The following is a 20854-nucleotide window of genomic DNA, read 5'->3' as shown; positions in this document are numbered from 1 at the left end:
CCCACCCCATAGGTGGAATTTTCCAGAAATTTCCAGAGTGCTGGATCGAGTAGGAAAAGCCGCCACAGTGGAACCCCTTTCGGTTTGTGTAGAGCGACATGCATCCCATTGATCACCCCCTGGATCCAGGCCATCTCGGCGATGGTAGCAAAACCCACTGTCCAGGCATCCTGCTGGGCTCTGTCCACATTGAAATGGACGTATTGTGCCGACTGGGCACATAGGGCCTCCATGACGGGGCAGATGTACCTCTGCACCGTGCTCTGTGAGATCCTGGGTAGGTCCCCTTGGCTGCTGAAAGGACCCCGTTGCATAGAGGTTCAGGGCGATCATCACCTTGCTGGCCACCGGGAGTGGATATCCTCCCCCATTCCCCGTCTTGATTTGGTAGGTATGTTGCATTGCCCCCGTGCTCAGCTGGAGGCTTCGACAGCATGCCCGGTCTGGCAGGTCCTCGAATGACAGGTGCACGCGAGGACTCAGGCGGCGCCCGCTTTGCACCTCCCCCTCCTTAGCCTGTTGGGCAGCCAGCTCTCCATCCTCAGCAGCTGCCTCCTGTTCCGCTGCTGCACGCTCCACTCCTGCAGCTTCCTCCTTAACGATCAACTCCAGCTCGTGCAGCCAGAGGGCATCCCCCAGGGCTGCGGCAAGTAGGAGAAAAGCCACCATTGCTGGTTGTATCCCAATATCCATGTGAAGGCCGACATGTTAGCATCGTGCGTACTCCCAACCAGTTTCAATGGGCTACATGGTGGCCCCAGTTGGCACTGTGCACCCTGCCCCCGAATGTCTCCCTCCTCCCCTTCACATCCCTGGCCCCATCAGTGGCTGGAACCGTGGGGCCTCTGGCCCTGGCACCCATCCCTGCTGCCAGGTTACCATTGGCTGGCACTGCCCTTACCAGCGGAACCCATCCAGTATCCCCCACTGTTAGGGCTACTGTGGGAGCTGCCCTTGGTGGGCCACGTTATGCCCTGTAGACGGGTAGCGGCCAGTTGGGGGTGTGGTATAGCGACGGATGGGGTGCGGGATGGAGGAGTGGGGGCACGCATACGTCTGGTGGCACTCTGCAGAACCAAGGGCCAGGGTGGGTGGTCAGTGGGGTGCGCAGCAAGGTGGCTGTCTTTCAGGCCGAGGCAATGGTGGTCCATGCTTGGGCACCGCACCAGTCCCGTGGGAGGTCAACCCGGCCCCACGGCCAGCCGCCCCGTCACCAACAACCCCCCCGGCCCTAGCTCCCCCACCCCCCAACCAGCCTAGCCAGTGTCAGGACCGGCAGCCCACGGTTGTGCTTCTCCATGCCCTACATTCTCTCTCACCCTCATCAGCTACGGTGCCAGTTTCACGATTTTTAAAAGCTTACATTAACCTCGCCATCAGCAATTCACCCCAGTGTAGGTGGAGAATCCCGGAGGTCCCAGGTCAGGACTGTTAATGATATGCAAACGGCGTTCACTGTACATGCGGAGTGGAATGCATTGATGCCACTATCAAGGCACCGGAGCATTGCCGCCAAAATAATTCTCCCCCAAATCGCGTTTCCTGATTCCGGCATCAGCCGACAGAGAATCCCACCCCATATTTTTTAATTTGAGATCTTGAAAGGTCAAAGTGAAAGAATCACTCTTCATATTCCTTCTAAGAGCGGGATTCTCTGTTACCCGACACCAAAATCGACAATCAGGCGGAGAATTGATTCAGACGCCGGAATCGGGGCTGGCGCCGGTTTGACGGCGGTTTGCGATTCTCCGCCCCTCCAAACCGATGTCATCGTGACTTGTGCCTCTATGCTGGGGGCATTTCCTCAGGTTGGGGAGGGGGGGTGTTTCGCTTAACAAGCAATTTTAAGGTTGGAGTCTCTCGGAGGAGAGCCACCTTTTATGCAGCTGCTCAGCACATCTCCGCCACCAGAAGTCAAGATTCAATCCTATTTGTCTGCAGAGTTAGGAAATTAGAGACAATATTTGACAGAGCCCTAGAGCTTAATCCTTTGTTCTTAATTCTGGGTATTCCAGATGGGAGAATTACTGATAGTGAAAAAAGGCTGTAAAACAGTCTAACTTTTGGAGCTCGTAAAACTATCCTCTGCTCCTGGATCAGCAACAAGTATCCTACAGTTGAAAACGGGCATAAAGTAGTCATGGAATATATTTCTATGGAATTCCTGACGTCTGTGATCCAGTCTAAGTCTGATGCATTCCGTAGCATGCGAGATCCTTATCTGAAATTTATAGGCTTCGCATTGTCTGATCTATTCCTGTTAGATTTCCCATGAGCCATACTGTAAGTCATGATTTTGCAATACAAAAAGTTGTGTGGCCTGAGACGTTATCCTATCTTATTTATATGATCTTATGGGCGGCACGTGGCACAGTAGGTAACATTGGGACTACGGCACAAGTTATATGATCTTGTCCTCTTTCTCCCCCAATCTGTTTCTTGATTGATCCATTTTTAAACTGGAGGCACTAGTTCATAAAGTCTGTTGCTCTAAATTCATCCTGTCTTGTTTGTTCTCATATTTTCAATAATACTTGTTCTGTGCTGTACCTGTTTTAAACTGGAAATTTTTGTTGTTGTGTTATTTGTAAAAAAATGAGAAATCTAATATGAAAATCGCTTATTGTCACGAGTCGGCTTAATAAAAAAATATATTTTTAAAAAAGGGAAATGGTTCGGGTACAACCACGGTAGAGCTCCAGAAAAGGGACAGATATGGCGAAAAGACAAAGCTCCATGGATGATGAAAGTGACAGAGAACAAGATGAAGCAGAAAAGAAGGTTGACAGTACAAGTTAGAACCATGCTGAATATAAACAGTTCAGAAGAATATGAGAAATGAAATAAGAGGGACAAAGATAGATGAGAAAACACTAGCAGCCAACATAAAAAGAAATTCAAAAGTCTTCAACAGACATATAAACAGTAAAAAGGTACTAAGAGGAGGAATGAGGCTGATTAGGGATTAAAAAGGGATCCACGCATGGTGGCAGAGGTACTAAATTAGTACTTTGTAAGTGTCTTTGCCAAGGACGAATATGTTGCCGAAGTCATCATGAAAAGGAGATAATTGAGATACCCGATGTGCTAAAATTGGTAAAGAAGAGGTATCACTTGGAGTTGATGAGTCATCAAGACTAATAACACACTTTCTTTTGCAAGCATAAAGCCAACAATTACAAAGTCAGTTTTACCTGAGAAATCTCTTAAATGATAATCCAGGACAAAATTAACAGTCGCTTGGCCAAATGACTTGCACTCCTGACTTCTGCCTCTTTCACAAAAGAGAGACTTTTCAAAGTTAATATGTAGGAACATTCGGCCCCTCGAGTCTGCTTGCCATTCAAAAAGTTCATGGCTGATCTTCTACCTCAATGCCATTTGCTCCTACTATCCCCATGTCCATTGATATCTTTAATATCTTAAAATCTATCAATCTTTGTCTTGAACATACTCAATAACTAGGCCTTCACAGCCCTCTGGGGTAGAGAATTGTAAACAAATTCTAAAGAAATTCCTCAACACGGAAATCCGCGGGTGTGAGTGCGCTGTCGGTGAAGCGGATGATCCCGCCGACAGAGAATCCCGTCCAAGAACTTTTTCCCCTCTTGTTGGATTTTTTTAAGGAGTCCATAAAACAGCAGGAGTCAGGAACATAGAACATACAGTGCAGAAGGAGGCCATTCGGCCATTCGAGTCTGCACCGAGCCACTTAAGCCCTCGCTTCCACCCTATCCCTGTAACCCAACAACCTCTCCTTTTTGGTCACTAAGGGCAATTTATCAGAAAGAAAGAGTCCATGAAGCAGCAGTTCAGAGAGATGGAGAACCCAAATACCTGGGGAGGTTCAGAGAGAGAAATAGAGAGAGCAATGGGAGTTGGGAGAGACAGAAGGTCCATAAAGCAGTGAGAGTTCATAGAAAGGGAGACACAAAAAGCAGCTGAAGTTGAGAGAACCCATGAAGCAGCAGGAGTTCAGGGAGAGAGAGAGAGAGAGAGTGGGAGTGAGTGAGAAAATATAAAGCAGTGGGAGATCAGAGAAAGAGAGAGGCAGGGAGAAGCCCATAATGCAGTCGGAATTCAGATAAAGGAAGAGCACATAATGCAGCAGGGGTTTGGAGAGTGCAAAATCTCAAAAAGCAGTAGAGGTTCAGAGGGAGAAAGCTCATAAATAGTGAGCATTCAGAGAGAGGGAGAGCCCATAAAATACTGGACACCGACCGGAGAGTGAGTTCATACAGCAGGAGTTCGGAGAGAGGGATTGCTCATGAAAGTGGTAATTCAGAGAGAGCCCATAAAGCTTCGTGAATTCAGAGAGGGAGAGTCCAAAAGCCAAAATTTAGGCAAGAAAGATGTTGGCTGAATAATAGGCCACCTTCAAAGAAAAAGTATTGCAAACAATGTCAAGGTATATTCCCTCGAAGGGGAAAGATGGGACAAATAAATCCAGTGTCCTAGATGACAAGAGAGATAGAGGTGAAAAGGAGGAAATGCACATATGACAGATATCAGTTAGAAAATACAATGGAGGGGGGTGTGAATGAACTAATAAGAAAAGCAAGCAGAGAGCATGAGAAGAGACTGGCAGCTAACATGAAAAGGAGCCCCAAAGTCTTCTAAAAGCATATAAAAAAGGATGGTGAATGGAAAGATTAGGGCCGAGTAGGTATAAAAAAGGGACTTACACGTGGAGGCAGGAGAAATGGCCACGAGTACTTTTGATCTGTCTTTACAAAGGAAGAAGATGCTACCCAGACTGAGGTGAGAAAGGGAGGTAACTGGTACACAAGAAGAATTTACAATTGAGAAAAGGGGAGGTATTAGAAAGATGATCTTTAATAAAATTAATAAGGCACCAGGATTGGATGAGATGCATCCAAGGGTACTGAGAGAAGTGAGAGTAGAAATTGCAGAGTAACTAGTGATAATCTTGCGGTCTTCCTTAGAACATGATGGTGCCAGAGGACTGGAGAATTATGGATGTTACATCCTTGTTCAAAAAGAGGTGCAAGGATAGAGCCAGCAACGACAGATAAGTTAATTTGATTTCAGTGGTAAAGAAACTTCTGGGGCAATAGTTTGGGACAAAATCAACAGTCCCTTAGACAGCTGCGGCATAATTAAGGTAAGACAGAATTGATCCATTAAGGGAAAATCATGTTCAACTTACTTGCTGGAATTTTTTGAGGAGGTAGCAGAGAAGATAAGGGCAATACTGTTGATGTGGTGTATATGGATTTTCAAAAGGCATTTGATACACTGGCAAATAACAGACTTGTGAGCAAAATTCGAACTCATGAAATAAGTGGCATAGTAGACATTTGGATAAGAAATTAGCTATAAACAGAGAGTAGTGCTTTTAGATTGGAGAAAGGTTTGCTTTCCCCAAGGTTCCCCAGGGGTCAATGTTGGGACCCTTGCTCTTCTTGATATGTATGAATGACCTAGACTGTGGTGTTCAGGGCATAGATTTCAAAATTTGATGCAAAGATTGGAAACGTCATCAACTGTAATAAGTATAGTATTGAAATGCAAACGGACATAGATATGTTGGTGGATTGGACAATCAGTGGAAAATGAAGTCCAATGCAGAGAAGTTTGAGGTGATTCATTTTGACGAGAAAAATATGGAGAGACAGTATAAAATAAATGGAGAATCTCTAAAAGATGTGCAGGAAGAGAGGGCCCTGCATTCCCCACACATTCACCAAACACGCCCTAAACGATGGCGCTGGGTGTACTGGACCGCTCCCTGTTCACCCTGACCCCACAGCTGACCTCCTGGCTGGCCCCCACTACTCCCCCCAGCCCTGGCAGAAGCCCCCGGCTAGCGGCACGACTGTCGACGAAGTATGGTGGTGCTGGACACTGTCCCAATACTCTCTCTCTCTTTCTGCGCACCCACAATTCCAAGTTCACGACTGTTGAGACCACACATGGACCACACCATCGGGAACTCGGCCCACTGGAGGCGGAGCATTGCAGGTGGGCCCAATAATTAGATGCGAATGCGCGCCGTCAAACCAGCGCTTGCCGCTATTTCGGTGTCGGGAGCTATCCTCCGCCCAATCGCTGTTCCCGACTTTGGCGTCGGGCAACGGAGAATCACGCCCATGGTATTTCCAGCATTGCTCATAGCTGAAGAACACCTCGAATAAAAGGCGAGTGAGTGGAACCCAATATTGTTTCAATTTAACATTGTCACACCAGCTTAATTTAGAATAAGTCATGAGCTAATTGGCATGTCTTACCCTCCTGATCGATCATTCACCACAGTACACGTTACATTGTTTTCTGCCACTTATCTCCCTAAAATTGCAATGTATTTCAAATTGCTTAGGAAGCTTCAAATAATTCAATGAAAATCCCATTGACACGTGTAAACAGGGTTTACTTGGAAGTTGCAATGCAAGAGTGGAAGATAGCACAGATAATTCATACTCTTAGTCCCTCCAATTTCCCCAAAAAATCAGTTTCCAGCGTGTTTGTTCCTGAAGGTTTGAAGTACTTAAACGTTACTGGACACCCGTTCCTCATTTGCAAGCTCAGCAGCATGTCGTTTGTGACATAAATTCTCACACCAAGAGATACCCTGGCAAATATTAGCTAGGAAAGATAAATCAAAACAATTCAGCAATGCTAATAGTAAAGATAATGCAGCAAACACCCTCTCTCTTCAAGTACCAAACCCTCAGAAGGCACTGATGGCCAGTGACTTCCATGTGTTGGTCCATGGTTCTGCTTGGCAAAGTACTCCATTTGGCATTCAGCAAACAGTAACATGGCAAAATAACTTAACAAATGCTAACACAGGGACACAGATCTGATGTTAATTTGTGGGAGCTCTTTGGTATAGCATCAAGAAATATTTTTCACTTTCTTGTCTACTGCTGGGTGCTACCAAACATGTGTGAAAGCTCTCTAGACTGATGAAAATGTAAACATCATGGGACAGCTAAAGAAGAATGGCAGGAAGCTTGGTTGGATATGCTGGCTTTTCTCAGCAGACACTGGCATTCAGACACAACTTAATAAACCCAGGTTGTCAGTGTGAAATGTTGCAGTTAGTTTAGGGATTGAAGCTGAAAAAAATTGTTTAGTGTTATTTAAGGTGCCTAACTTGGCTCAGTAGTGGCACTTCTCAACACTGAATAAGAACATAGTAGCTTCAACACCACTCAGTATTTCAGCATGCAATCTGGACTGACAGTCATGCAGTACAGAGGGAGTAACACACTGTCACAGATGTCATCTTTTGATGAGATGCAAAACTGAAGGGATTCTCTGATGCACAGGCAGCGCACTCACGTCCATGGGTTACCGGGCGGCGTGGGGGTGGCCACAATGGGAAATCCCATTGGCAGGTGGCGGGGACAGAGAATCCCACTGCTGGTGAGGACACGCCACCCAGGAAAATACAGCTGGCAGACCGGAGAATCCCGCCCCTTGTGTCTGGTGGTTTCCTTCCACCAAAACCACCAAAAGTGTCTATGAATTTATCTCATTACTGTTCCTGGAACCATGCTGTGAGTAGATTTATCGTTTGCCTTTATGTTATGGGAGCGGTGTTTACTGAACCCCAAAATGTGTCATGGAGTTCAACCAACCTCACCCTTTAATGGATTGTTAGCTTTTGAAGCACACGGCTTGTTCTCCAGGTGTGGTATTACAATTATGGACACGTGGGTTTTTAAAGACAAAACAATGTTTATTCCATGAATTCAACTTAACCTTTTAAATAAACATTGGATCACTTAACACCCCTTACTTCAAAGATAACCCAGAAAATAATACAACACTAAATAATCCCTCAAAATGTTTCTTCAAACCTCCAAAAGACTTCACCTTTAACAACAGACTTGAGGTTACATTCAATATACTTATAGTCTTTGGATTTTCAGACATCAACAGACCAGTTTCTTCTTGCAGCGTTTTGCAAAACACATAAAACACTTCCAGCTTTCTCCTCAAAACTGAAACCAAAAGCAGAAGTGAGCTCAGCTCAGCTCCCCCACCCTCAGACAACACTTCAGTAATATGAGCTGCTCCATTTCTTAAAGGTACATTGCTTAAACATCCATTTCTTAAAGGAACTCTCACATGACACTTAACAACTTTGGCAGTCCTTAAAAAGTAACTCACTGACTATGAAACATGGTAAAGTTGCTTCTTATTTCTTTCAATCATACGGTAGTCAATGAACTTACCCATCGACATTGTAACATTCCTGAAAATATACCATTATGGATTCACCATGATCCATTTATATTAATTAAATCAACTGTATTGAAATGAGAGGACTAAATAATAATATTTATAAAAAATAGTTGTCAATTTTGTTACGGAAAAATAAAGATTATCTCGAGAAGCACGGTGGCACAGTGGTTAGCACTACTGTCTCACAGCGCCAGGACTTGGGTTCTATTCTGGCCTTGGGTGACTGTCTGTGTGGAGTTTGCACGTTCCCCTGTGTCTGCGTGGGTTTCCTCTGGGTTCTCAGGTTTCCTCCCACAGCCCAAAGATGTGCAGGTTAGGTGGATTGGCCATGCTAAAATTGCCCCTTAGTGTCCAAAGATGTGCAGGTTAGGTGGAGTTACAGGGATAAGTCAGGGAGTGGGCTGAGGTGGGGTGCCCTTCCAGCTGGTCGGTGCAAACTTGATGGACTGAATGGCCTCCTTCTGTACTGTAGGGATTCTATAATTCTAGACAGCATATCTTTATTCATGAATACAATTTTCAGCTGCCAAACAGTCTTTTTATGCTGGAACATTAAGTGGCGAGCAATGTATTTTTTAATTGTCACCACTCAGGAGTCTAAGGCCCAGACAAGATTGCAGATATAAGACCACCACTCCCATCCAGATCAGGCAGGAGCCAAATTGACTTTGCAAACCAAGGGCTCGCTATGTGTAGGAGCCTGTCTGTAACGTTCAGTGCCAATGACAGGAGCATTCCCTGTGAATGTTCGGCCATTAGTACTAATCCTTGGGTAGCCCGACCAGTGGTACTTAAAAAGACCAAAAAAGTTCACTCACAAAACAGAAAGAGGAGATACCATAGAAATACTCTAATCTGATGTTGGTCATGCAGTGCCACCCTCACCTCTTCTTACTGTTTACCTGCCAGATATCTCTCTGCTTCAGTTGGCTAGCTGCCCATAGGTTCTCACCAAATCTTTGGCAGCCGACCCAGTGCAGATAAGCCCAACGGTTCAAGTCATATGTTACTCTTGAGAAAAGAAGGCTGAGGGTGACCTGATAGATATTTCAATTATGAAATGTTTTAATAGAGTAGATAGAGAGAATGTTTCCCCTTGTGGGGAAGAGTAGAGGCCAATATAAGATAGTCATAAAGAAATCTAATATGGAAGTCAGAAGAAATGTCTTCACCCGAAGAATGGTGAGAATATGGAACTCACTACCACAGGCAATTGTTGATGCATTTAAGACAGTGGTGGCAACCTGTGGCCCAGGAGCCACATGAGGCCCACCTGGGTTTTGAGTGCAGCCCACAAGATATTTTGTAGACCCTTGCCCGTGCGCAGGGTTGCCACATTTCACTAATTTCCATTGGCATTGTTTTTTTTCCTACCGGTGTGACTGAAGTGGTATGCATATAAAGCAAGGGCAAGTGAAATGAGGTGCATGCTGATTGCACATAACATTGACTGTGAGAGCCCATGTATTTCCTCTGCGTCCAAAACGTAAATATTTATTTTGTTTTGACAAACTGAAGTTCATGACACTTCTGTTAATATATAAATGGTTCAGCATCTTCTATAACTCGTTATGAAATTAATTGTATTTAATCTTAATCATGGAGTCATCAATCTTGCGGCCCACTGAGATGAAGGAGAGCCACTCATGGGACCCACTCACTAGCCGAGGATGCCCATCATTGATTTAAGGGGAAGCAAGACAAGCATATGAAGGCGCAGGGAATAGAGGGTTACAATGGTAAATTTGGACGAGGAAAGATAGGAGGAGGCTCGTGTGGAGCATAACCACTGGTTGGGCCAAATAATCCGTTTCATAAGTTTTAAGTCCCAATGAAGGCCTGCGAAATTTTCACTCACCAGCCCGCCGTACACAAACTCCTCAGGGAGCACCGGACAGGAACGCCGCACGCGTCTGCAAACATAATGTCAAGGTGGTTGAGATGGACGATGGATGGATGGAAGGTGGCGCTGGGTGTCGGTTGTTGTTGATGGTGGTGTCAGTCTTTTTTCCCGCCCCTTTACATTCTGGACGATCTCTCCCTTCGCCGACCGCCCTCACGGTTCCCACATCGCATTGGGAGATGAGTGGCGAGGCCCCAGGGACGACGCTCCTCCCAAATTCCGGCCACTGGTCGCGCGCGGCACCGACTGACCGTTGAATTTTAAACGGCCGCCGCGCGCGGGGAGCAGCCCGGTTTGCCGATGCGCGCCGGTCCGCAGGCCCGGGTGAGTTAGTCACTGCATTGAGTGAGCGCCGCGCCATTTTTGTTCCTTTCCACATACATCTCCTCACCTGTGGGTCACCCCCTGGTCGGCCTGCAGATCGACACAACTCTTCCGGAGACCCTCACTGACCGGTACAGGCCAAAGGGCCTGTCACGGAGGGGGGTTGCCAACCCTCCAGGATTGGCCTGGAGTCTCCAGTCATTCTCCAGCAGCACCCTGGAGAGAGACAGAGAAAGCAAAATCAGGACATCAACAAGAGATGTTTTTCCTTGCCACTTTTCTGCAGGCATTCCTCTTCACCAGACAGATTATTGAAGTAGAACGTGTTGGGAAAACTCAGTAGGCCTGGCGGCATGAGTGGAGAAACGAGTTAACATTTCGAGTCACTTTGACTCTTCAGTTTTTATTTCGGATCTGCAGTACTTTTTTTAATATTGAAAAATAGGGGGGGGGGGGGGGGTGTTGGTTAACTATCAAGCATCGTTCAACTGGATAACGAGTCATCTTGCTTTTCAGTTGGTGTAGGAAGGCAAGGATGGATGTGTTGATTGACTGTGGTGTGGGGAAGAATCAGTTGGTAACCCTGTCTGACATTATACCACTACAACAACCAATCAGCCAATGTTGCTGCTTAACGAACTTTCATATCAATCTAAACAAAGAAATAATTTCATGAAAGCATGAAAACTCATTAAAGGAGTAGTTTTCAACATATATTTGATTAAGGAACCCTGCAATATATTGGCCAATAACTTCCTGATTTGGGAGTACCCCATTGATGTGTTGGGGAATCCCTCCAGGAGATTCCCATGGGCTTGGAAACATCTGGCAGAAGCGATTACAATTACTAACTCTGGATGGTTCTGCCAGCTGTTACTCTGAAAGAGTTAGAAGGACAAAGAAATCACTTTGAACTCCAGAGCAACTATTTCAACACCCAGGCCCAGCCTTGCATGGTTCACCCCTCAGGGAATCCAGGAGACCACACGTGACCACCCACCCCCAAACGACCACCCCAATCCTGTCCAACCCCCCTTTCTGCCCTACCTGTACATCTTTGGTTTGTGGGGGAAGCCCTGTTAGGGGAGGTGAAGCGGAAGTGGGAGGAAGAGCTGGGTGGAAATTTGGAGACTGGGTTCTGGAAGGACGCCCTGAGGCAAGTCAATGCGTCATCGTTGTGTGCCAGGCTTAGCCTTATACAATTTAAGGTGGTCCAGGGCACTGTAGCCCGGAGGAGAAAATTCTTTGAAGTAGTGGAGGATAGGTGTGCGGGTGGGCCAGCGAGTCATGTCCATATGTTGTGGGCATGTCCAAAGCTTAGGGGATTCTGGCAGGGGTTTGCTGACATCATGCTGGAGGTACTGAAGTTAAGGGGTTCCGAGTCGAAAGGTGGCCATTTTTGGTATGCCAGAAGACCCGGGAGTCCAGGAGGCGAGAGAGGCCGATGTCTTGGCCTTTGCCTTCCTGGTAGCCCGGAGATGGATCTTGTTAGCACAGAGGGACTCGGAGCCCCCGAAGTCGGGGGTGTGGATCAGTGGCATTGCTGGTTTTCTGGGGCTTGACAAGATCAAGTTCGCCCTGAAGGGATCGATGCTAGGGTTTGTCCAGAGATGAGAGCCATTTATTGACTTCTTTGGGAAAAGTTAAGCTGTCAGCAGAGGGGGAGGGGGTCTCTGTGGGGGATCTCCCTATTGCAGTTGCCCTGGGTGGGGCAATCCTCAATTAGAACATAGAACATACAATGCAGAAGGAGGCCATTCGACCCATCGCGTCTGGGCCAACCCACTTAATCCCTCACTTCCACCCTATCCCCGTAACCCAATAACCCCTCCTAACCTTTTTCTTTGGACACTAAGGGCAATTTAGCATGGCCAATCCACCCAACCTGCACGTCTTTGGACTGTGGGAGGAAACCGGAGCACCCGGAGGAAACCCACGCAGACATGGGGAGAACGTGCAGACTCCACACAGACAGTGACCCAAGCCGGTAATCGAACATGGGACCCACGCCAACACGGAGAGAACGTGCAGAACTCTGCACAGACAGTGACCCAGCGGGGAATCGAACCTGGGACCCTGGCGCTATGAAGCCACGGTGCTATCCACTTGTGCTACCGTGCTGCCCATATTGAAGTTCCCAAGAGGAGGACTCCCTATTGCAGGGGTCCCTGAAGGGCTTCTCCCCATTTCAGGGATCCCTGCGGGGGGGGGGGGGTCTCCCTATTACGGGGTTCCTGGGGGGGGGGGTCTCCTTTTACGGGAGTCAGTAGGGAGAGAGGAGAGGATAAATTGGCAGGCAGTGCATTGTTGGGGGTAGAGAGGGTGATCATCAGATGGACTAGGAATGACCGTAGCTCCATCGTATTCTCTGGCATGGGGACCTTCTTGATGCCTTGGACCTCCTCCACCAGGTGTAAACTGCCCTTGTCTACTTAATACCCAAAGTATACGGCCTTTTTTGCCTGGAAAACACACTTTCCCCTTCATAAGCCTCCACCCCTCAGCGGTGGGGGGGGGGGGGGCTCGTAATCCACTGCTGATTTCTTTTCAGATATGGGATCTGTTAACATTGTGCACAGTAGCTTGGCTATATCATGGTCATTCCTGTCAAACTAATCTGGGTGCTTCTGTTTGACAAATCCAAGGACTTCAGATGCCATAAGAACATAAGAACTAGGAGCAGGAGCAGGCCATCTGGCCCCTCGAGCCTGCTCCGCCATTCAATGAGATCATGGCTGATCTTTTGTGGACTCAGCTCCACTTTCCGGCCCGAACACCATAACCCTTAATCCCTTTATTCTTCAAAAAACTATCTATCTTTACCTTAAAAACATGTAATGAAGGAGCCTCAACTGCTTCACTGGGCAAGGAATTCCATAGATTCACAACCCTTTGGGTGAAGAAGTTCCTCCTAAACTCAGTTCTAAATCTACTTCCCCTTATTTTGAGGCTATGCCCCCTAGTTCTGCTGTCACCCGCCAGTGGAAACAACCTGCCCGCATCTATCCTATCTATTCCCTTCATAATTTTAAATGTTTCTATAAGATCCCCCCTCATCCTTCTAAATTCCAACGAGTACAGTCCCAGTCTACTCAACCTCTCCTCATAATCCAACCCCTTCAGCTCTGGGATTAACCTAGTGAATCTCCTCTGCACACCCTCCAGCGCCAGTACGTCCTTTCTCAAGTAAGGAGACCAAAACTGAACACAATACTCCAGGTGTGGCCGCACTAACACCTTATACAATTGCAACATAACCTCCCTAGTCTTAAACTCCATCCCTCTAGCAATGAAGGACAAAATTCCATTTGCCTTCTTAATCACCTGTTGCACTTGTAAACCAACCTTCTGTGACTCATGCACTAGCACACCCAAGTCTCTCTGAACAGCGGCATGCTTTAATATTTTATCGTTTAAATAATAATCCCGTTTGCTGTTATTCCTACCAAAATGGATAACCTCACATTTGTCAACATTGTATTCCATCTGCCAGACCCGAGCCCATTCACTTAACCTATCCAAATCCCTCTGCAGACTTCCAGTATCCTCTGCACTTTTCGCTTTACCACTCATCTTAGTGTCATCTGCAAACTTGGACACATTGCCCTTGGTCCCCAACTCCAAATCATCAATGTAAATTGTGAACAATTGTGGGCCCAACACGGATCCCTGAGGGACACCACTAGCCACTGATTGCCAACCAGAGAAACACCCATTTATCCCAACTCTTTGCTTTCTATTAATTAACCAATCCTCTATCCATGCTACTACTTTACCCTTAATGCCATGCATCTTTATCTTATGCAGCAACCTTTTGTGTGGCACCTTGTCAAAGGCTTTCTGGAAATCCAGATATACCACATCCATCGGCTCCCCGTTATCTACTGCACTGGTAATGTCCTCAAAAAATTCCACTAAATTAGTTAGGCACGACCTGCCTTTTACGAACCCATGCTGCGTCTGCCCAATGGGACAATTTCTATCCAGATGCCTCGCAATTTCTTCCTTGATGATAGATTCCAGCATCTTCCCTATTACCCAAGTTAAACTCACTGGCCTATAATTTCCTGCTTTCTGCCTACCTCCTTTTTTAAACAGTGGCGCCACGTTTGCTAATTTCCAATCCACCGGGACCACCCCAGAGTCTAGTGAATTTCGGTAAATTATCACTAATGCATCTGCAATTTCCCTAGCCATCTCTTTTAGCACTCTGGGATGCATTCCATCAGGGCCAGGAGACTTGTCTGCCTTTAGCCCCATTAGCTTGCCCATCACTCCCTCCTTAGTGATAACAATCGTCTCAAGGTCCTCACCTGTCATAGCCTCATTTCTATCAGTCACTGGCATGTTATTTGTGTCTTCCACTGTGAAGACCGACCCAAAAAACCTGTTCAGTTCCTCAGCCATTTCCTCATTTCCCATTATTAAAACTCCCTTCTCATCCTCTAAAGGACCAATATTTACCTTAGCCACTCTTTTTTGTCTTATATATTTGTAAAAACTTTTACTGTCTGTTTTTATATTCTGAGCAAGTTTACTGTCATACTCTATCTTACTCTTCTTTATAGCTTTTTTAGTAGCTTTCTGTTGCCCCCTAAAGATTTCCCAGTCCTCTAATCTCCCAGCAATCTTTGCCACTTTATATGCTTTTTCCTTCAATTTGATACTCTCCCTTATTTCCTTAGATATCCACGGTCGATTTTCCCTCTTTCTTCCGTCCTTCCTTTTTGTTGGTATAAACCTTTGCTGAGCACTGTGAAAAATCGCTTGGAAGGTTCTCCACTGTTCCTCAACTGTTCCACCATAAAGTCTCAGCTCCCAGTCTACCTTAGCTAGTTCTTCTCTCATCCCCTGTAATCTCCTTTGTTTAAACACAAAACACTAGTATTTGATTTTACTTTCTCACCCTCCATCTGTATTTTAAATTTCACCATATTGTGATCGCTCCTTCCGAGAGGATCCCTAACTATGAGATCATGAATCAATCCTGTCTCATTACACAGGACAAGATCTAGGACCGCTTGTTCCCTCGTAGGTTCCATTACATACTGTTCTAGGAAACTATCGCGGATACATTCTATAAACTCCTCCTCACGGTTGCCTTGACCGACCTGGTTAAACCAATCGACATGTAGATTAAAAACCCCCATGATAACTGCTGTACCATTTCTACATGCATCAGTTATTTCTTTGTTTATTGCCTGCCCCACCATCTCGTTACTATTTGGTGGCCGATAGACTACTCCTATCAGTGACTTTTTCGCCTTACTATTCCTGATTTCCACCCAAATGGATTCAACCTTATCCTCCATAGCACCGATGTCATCCCTTACTATTGCCCGGATGTCATCCTTAAATAACAGAGCAACACCACCTCCCTTACCATCCACTCTGTCCTTCCGAATAGTTTGATACCCTCGGATATTTAACTCCCAGTCGTGACCATCCTTTAACCATGTTTCAGTAATGGCCACTAAATCATAGTCCTTCACGATGATTTGTGCCACCAACTCATTTACTTTATTCCGAATACTACGAGCATTCAGGTAAAGTACACTTATGTTGGTTTTTTTACCTCTGTTTTGAATCTTAACATCTCCAGTTTTATTCCTTTTGTTATTACTGGGCCTATTCACTGTGCTCCCCTCAGTCACTGTACCTTGTACTGTCGCCCTTATGGATTTCTGACTATGTCTTCTCTGCCTTGCCCTTTTCCCCTTCCTTTTGTTTCTGTCCCTGTTTTGCTACCTTCCAACTTCCAGCATTGGTTCCCATCCCCCTGCCACATTAGTTTAAACCCTCCCCAACAGCTCTAGAAAACACCCCCCCTAGGACATCGGTTCCAGTCCTGCCCAAGTGCAGACCGTCCGGTTTGTACTGGTCCCACCTCCCCCAGAACCGGTCCTAATGCCCCAGGAATTTGAATCCCTCCCTCTTGCACCATCTCTCGAGCCACGCATTCATCCTATCTATCCTGACATCCCTACTCTGACTAGCTCGTGGCACTGGTAGCAATCCTGAGATTATTACCTTTGAGGTCCTACTTTTTAGTTTAACTCCTAACTCCCTGAATTCCGCTTGTAGGACCTCATCCCGTTTTTTACCTATATCGTTGGTGCCTATGTGCACCACGACAGCTGGCTGTTCACCCTCCCCCCCTAGAATGTCCTGCAGCCGCTCCGAGACATCCTTGACCCTTGCACCAGGGAGGCAACATACCATCCTGGAGTCTCGATTACGTCCACAGAACCGCCTGTCTATTCCCCTTACGATCGAGTCCCCTATCACTATAGCCCTGCCATTTTTCTTCCTGCCCTGCTGTGCAGCAGAGCCAGCCACGGTGCCATGAACCTGGCTGCTGCTGCCTTCCCCTGGTGAGCCATCTCCCTCAACAGTATCCAAAGCGGTATATCTGTTTTGCAGGGAGATGACCGCAGGGGACACCTGCACTGCCTTCCTACTCTTGCTCTTTCTTTTGGTCACCCATTTTCTATCTCCCTCAGTAACCTTCACCTGCGGTGTGACCAACTCGCTAAACGTGCTATCCACGACCTCCTCAGCATCGCGGATGCTCCAAAGTGAGTCCATCCGCAGCTCCAGAGCCGTCAAGCGGTCTAACAAGAGCTGCAACTGAACACACTTCTTGCACGTGAAGGAGCCAGGGACAGTGGACGTGTCCCTGAGCTCCCACATCGCACACGAGGAGCATGACACGGGTCTGGGATCTCCTGCCATGTCTTAAACCCTTGGTAAACTTAAACAACTACAATTTCAAAATAAAAATAAATAAATTAGGCAAGGAAAAGAAAAAGAGAGACTACTTACCAGTCGCTTACCAGGGTGAAAGAGCACCTCCTCACACTCTGCACCGAATTACCTCACTGCACCAAATTACCAAATTTCAATCCTCCACTCTGTACGAGTCTCACTCCGGATGAGTCTCCTGGAAAGTGCTTGCTTACTTCGTGCACAGTCTCTCTGTCTTTTATACATGCTATGAGTGACATCCTTAATTTCTTCCAAGAATTTTCAATGTCGATGTTATCTTTTGGGATAGTTTTTGTTCTGGTTACTGTTTCTTGGCTGAGTCTTTTAGAATGGTGACACTTCCTTTGTGATTTAACTCCGTTATCTTCAAGAACATGATGCTCCTGACAAACTGATGGTCTGACCTTCACTCAGTGCTTTTAACAAAGAAAAGAACAAAGAAAATTACAGCACAGGAACAGGCCCTTCGGCCCTCCCAGCCTGCGCCGATTAACTCTACACCACAACTCAAATTTAAGGCAGCGGATAGAGCACAAATACTTGAGGTATCTCTATCATAAAATAATGTAATCTATCATGTGTCAGTGTTTATATATCTAGGTTGTCTTCAATTTTACAATTTGTTGGAAGATGTGTTTATGACAGTGCGGTCACGACTTGCAAATTTCAAACCATGTCTGCTGGGTTTTGTTTGACTGCATGTGCCACAGACCGATTCTAACAGTAACTCAACCCTGCAGCTGCTTCACAGCTTTGAACCAACTCAAATCCAACCCAGAAAAACCACAGTTCAGCCCGAAGCCAGCCAAGTCACCAACCTTCAAGACCCGTATATGTTTGCTGGACTTTCAATTGCTTAATCTATCCTCCCATGCTGTAATCTATTTGTGTGTATGTGTGCAAACTTCGAGCATGTGGATGTGTGAAAGTCGGAGCATTTTTATTTTACTTAGACCTGGTTAAGTACAATAAATACTGTTTTCTTTAGTCTGTTTGTGTCTTTTATTGTCAAGAACACATGAACATTCACGGAATTGGCAAACATATCTTTTTTAAAAACTGTTGCGGTCAAATGAGTGAGAAAAGAGCTGAGTCATCCTAATCTTCCCCACTTGATCATAACATATATTAGCCAGAGACAATCTAACTACATCCTGTTAACATTTAATAGCACTTCCCTCAATGGATCCCTTACCAAACGACATCCTGGGGATTACCATTTGTTCTAAAATGTTATCTGTTGTTCAGTAAGTCTCATGAAGAGATTACATTTTGTAGAGTTCAATAGTAAGTGTTATTTACTACTTGTAACTATATATACACAGTATAATGTCTAGCTAAGAGCTCTCTCCATGCTTGCCTCTACTCATGTCTGTGTCCAGTACTATACTGCTCCCTAGACTTGGGTTATCGATGGATGAGGTATTTGTATTTGTGCGTGTATTTTCTTATCGATGGATTGAGAGACTCATTTTAAGACAACCCTGTAGCCTTACCTTTTTACTTAAAAGGAAAACATTACTTTATATCACACTATTGCTCTGGAAGATACTTAAGAAAAGAGTAAATGACTAACATAGACATAGAAAGATTATTTACAGAGAAATATTTTTACAAAGATACATATAAAGATGGGAACAATTCAGTCTATACCCGCTGCAAGCCTGATATGTTTTGAAGTTGAAGTGTTGCATTGTCTGAAGTGAATGTCTTGAGTTTGGAGAGTTGTCTATGCGGCTGCAATGACGTCCATTGTTGAAGTGTCAGAGGTTGCTTTATCAGGTGATCTTAGTAGGTGGCACCATGTTTACAAGGAGGAGACAAGCGGCAAAATTCTCCATTCCTGAGATTAAGTGTTGGCACCGAGGCAGGATTCATGGACTTTATCGACAGCAAAACTGGCTCCGCACATGGCCCGATTCAATGACCGTTGAGGTCCTAGTACCGGCACCACAGGGAACACAATCGACTACGATGAGAAACAGTGCTACATTGTTGGAACCAACAATTCTACGGACACGTGCTTGTAGGATTAGAATAGCGGTTTTAATATACTCACAACAGAGCCAGCCTATTAGCCATTGAACTTTCGGTGAACTGGCCGGCTGACCATGTGGCACATCTTTTATACAGCAGCTTCCGGGGGAGGAGTCCTGGGCAGAGCCAAGGGAGAAGCCCCGTACAACTCGAGCATTCCCAGAGCTACTCCCCCTGAAGGACAGGTAGTGCAACTGCACTTACAATACAGACACATGTATATACAGGTTATAATCCGGTGTGAATCACATTCACCCCCTGTGAAAAAATCGAGTCCAGCAGGGGTGGTGGCTCACAGTTAGTCTGTCCGGTGGATGAATTGTTCTTTTCGATCTGCAGAGCACCAGGGTTGCAGTCTCTTGCGGTGGCTGTGTGGGTGTTGAGAGCTGGGGTACGATGGCGGGTCTCGTCCGAACTTTATACACCTCTGGCTCGACCGGAGACAGGGGGCGCTGGGGGCGGGCTGGTTCTGGCGCGTGGAACCGGTGGGGTGAGCTTGCGGAATCGGGGGCGCGAGGGGGCAGCAGCATAGGGAACGGGGTAAGTGGTTCCTCAGCTGGGGTAGGGGGGGCTGGATTCAGCGGGTGCCAGGTCCCGAAGGGATACTGTGTCCTGGCGACCGTCCGGGAACTCTACAAATGCGTACTGGGGTTGGAATGGAGGAGGTGCACCTTTTCAACAAGGGGGTCAGTTTTGTGCCCCCTGACGTGCTTCCTCAGGAGGACCGAGCCTGGTGTCCTCAGCCACGCCGGAAGTGAGACTCCCGTGGTAGTGCCCCTAGAAAAAATGAAGAGTCGCTCGTGAGGGGTTTGATTTGTAGCTGTACAGAGGAGGGATCTGATTGCGTGGAGCGCGCCTGGGAGGACTTCTTGCCATTGGGAGACTTGGAGTTTTCTAGACCGGAGGGTCAGTAGGACGGTCTACCAGACCGTCGCGTTCTCCCTCTCCACCTGCCCGTTCCCCCTGGGGTTGTAACTGGTAGTCCTGCTCGAGGCGATGCCCTTGTCGAGCAGGTACTGACGCAGCTCGTCACTCATAAAGGACGAACCCTGTGCACGTAGCTGGGGAAACCGAACAGGGTGAAGACATTATGCAGGGCCCTAATGACTGTGTGGGAGGTCATATCAGGGCATGGAATGGCAAAAGGGAATCGGGAGAACTCGTCGATGATGTTGAGGAAATAAATGTTCTTGTTAGTGGAGGGGAGTGGCCCTTTGAAATCGATCTCAAGGCGTTCAAAGGGCCTAGAAGCCTTGACCAAGTGGGCCCTGTCTGGTCTATAGAAGTGCGGTTTGCACTCTGCACAGATCGGGCAGTCCCTGGTGACCGCTTTTACCTCCTCGTTGGAGAAAGGCAGGTTTCGGGCTCTGATGTAGTGGGCGAGCCGGGTGACCCCTGGATGGCAGAGATAAACGTGGATGGCTTTCAGACGGCTGATCTGCGCGCTGGCGCATGTCGGATAGGGCATCCAAGGGCTCGTTGAGCTTCCCCGGTCGATATTTAATATCGTAACTATAGGTGGAGAGTTCGATCCTCCACCGAAGGATTTTATCATTTTTTATTTTGCCCCTTTGCGAGTTGTCAAACATAAAGGCAACCGATCGT

At 46.6% G+C, this 20854-nt stretch overlaps 1 protein-coding gene across 3 annotated transcripts in view; it reads right to left on the bottom strand.

Moving 5' to 3' along the window:
- The window catches only part of LOC119976143 (complement C1q and tumor necrosis factor-related protein 9), a 132112-nt gene extending 121313 nt beyond the window's left edge, over positions 1-10799 (bottom strand). For 2 of the 3 annotated variants that reach the window (XM_038816341.1, XM_038816343.1), the window contains exon 1: positions 10076-10438. The gene's annotated coding sequence lies outside the window, so the exon portion shown is untranslated. Of the gene's footprint in view, positions 1-10075; positions 10439-10511 lie in introns of those variants that run through there. The other variant, XM_038816344.1, reaches the window with a different exon arrangement.
- Positions 10800-20854: the final 10055 nt, after the last annotated feature.

This window comes from Scyliorhinus canicula, chromosome 13 (genome assembly GCF_902713615.1).
Source record: "Scyliorhinus canicula chromosome 13, sScyCan1.1, whole genome shotgun sequence".
Taxonomy (NCBI): domain Eukaryota; kingdom Metazoa; phylum Chordata; class Chondrichthyes; order Carcharhiniformes; family Scyliorhinidae; genus Scyliorhinus; species Scyliorhinus canicula.
This window is presented reverse-complemented; position numbering and strand designations above follow the sequence as displayed.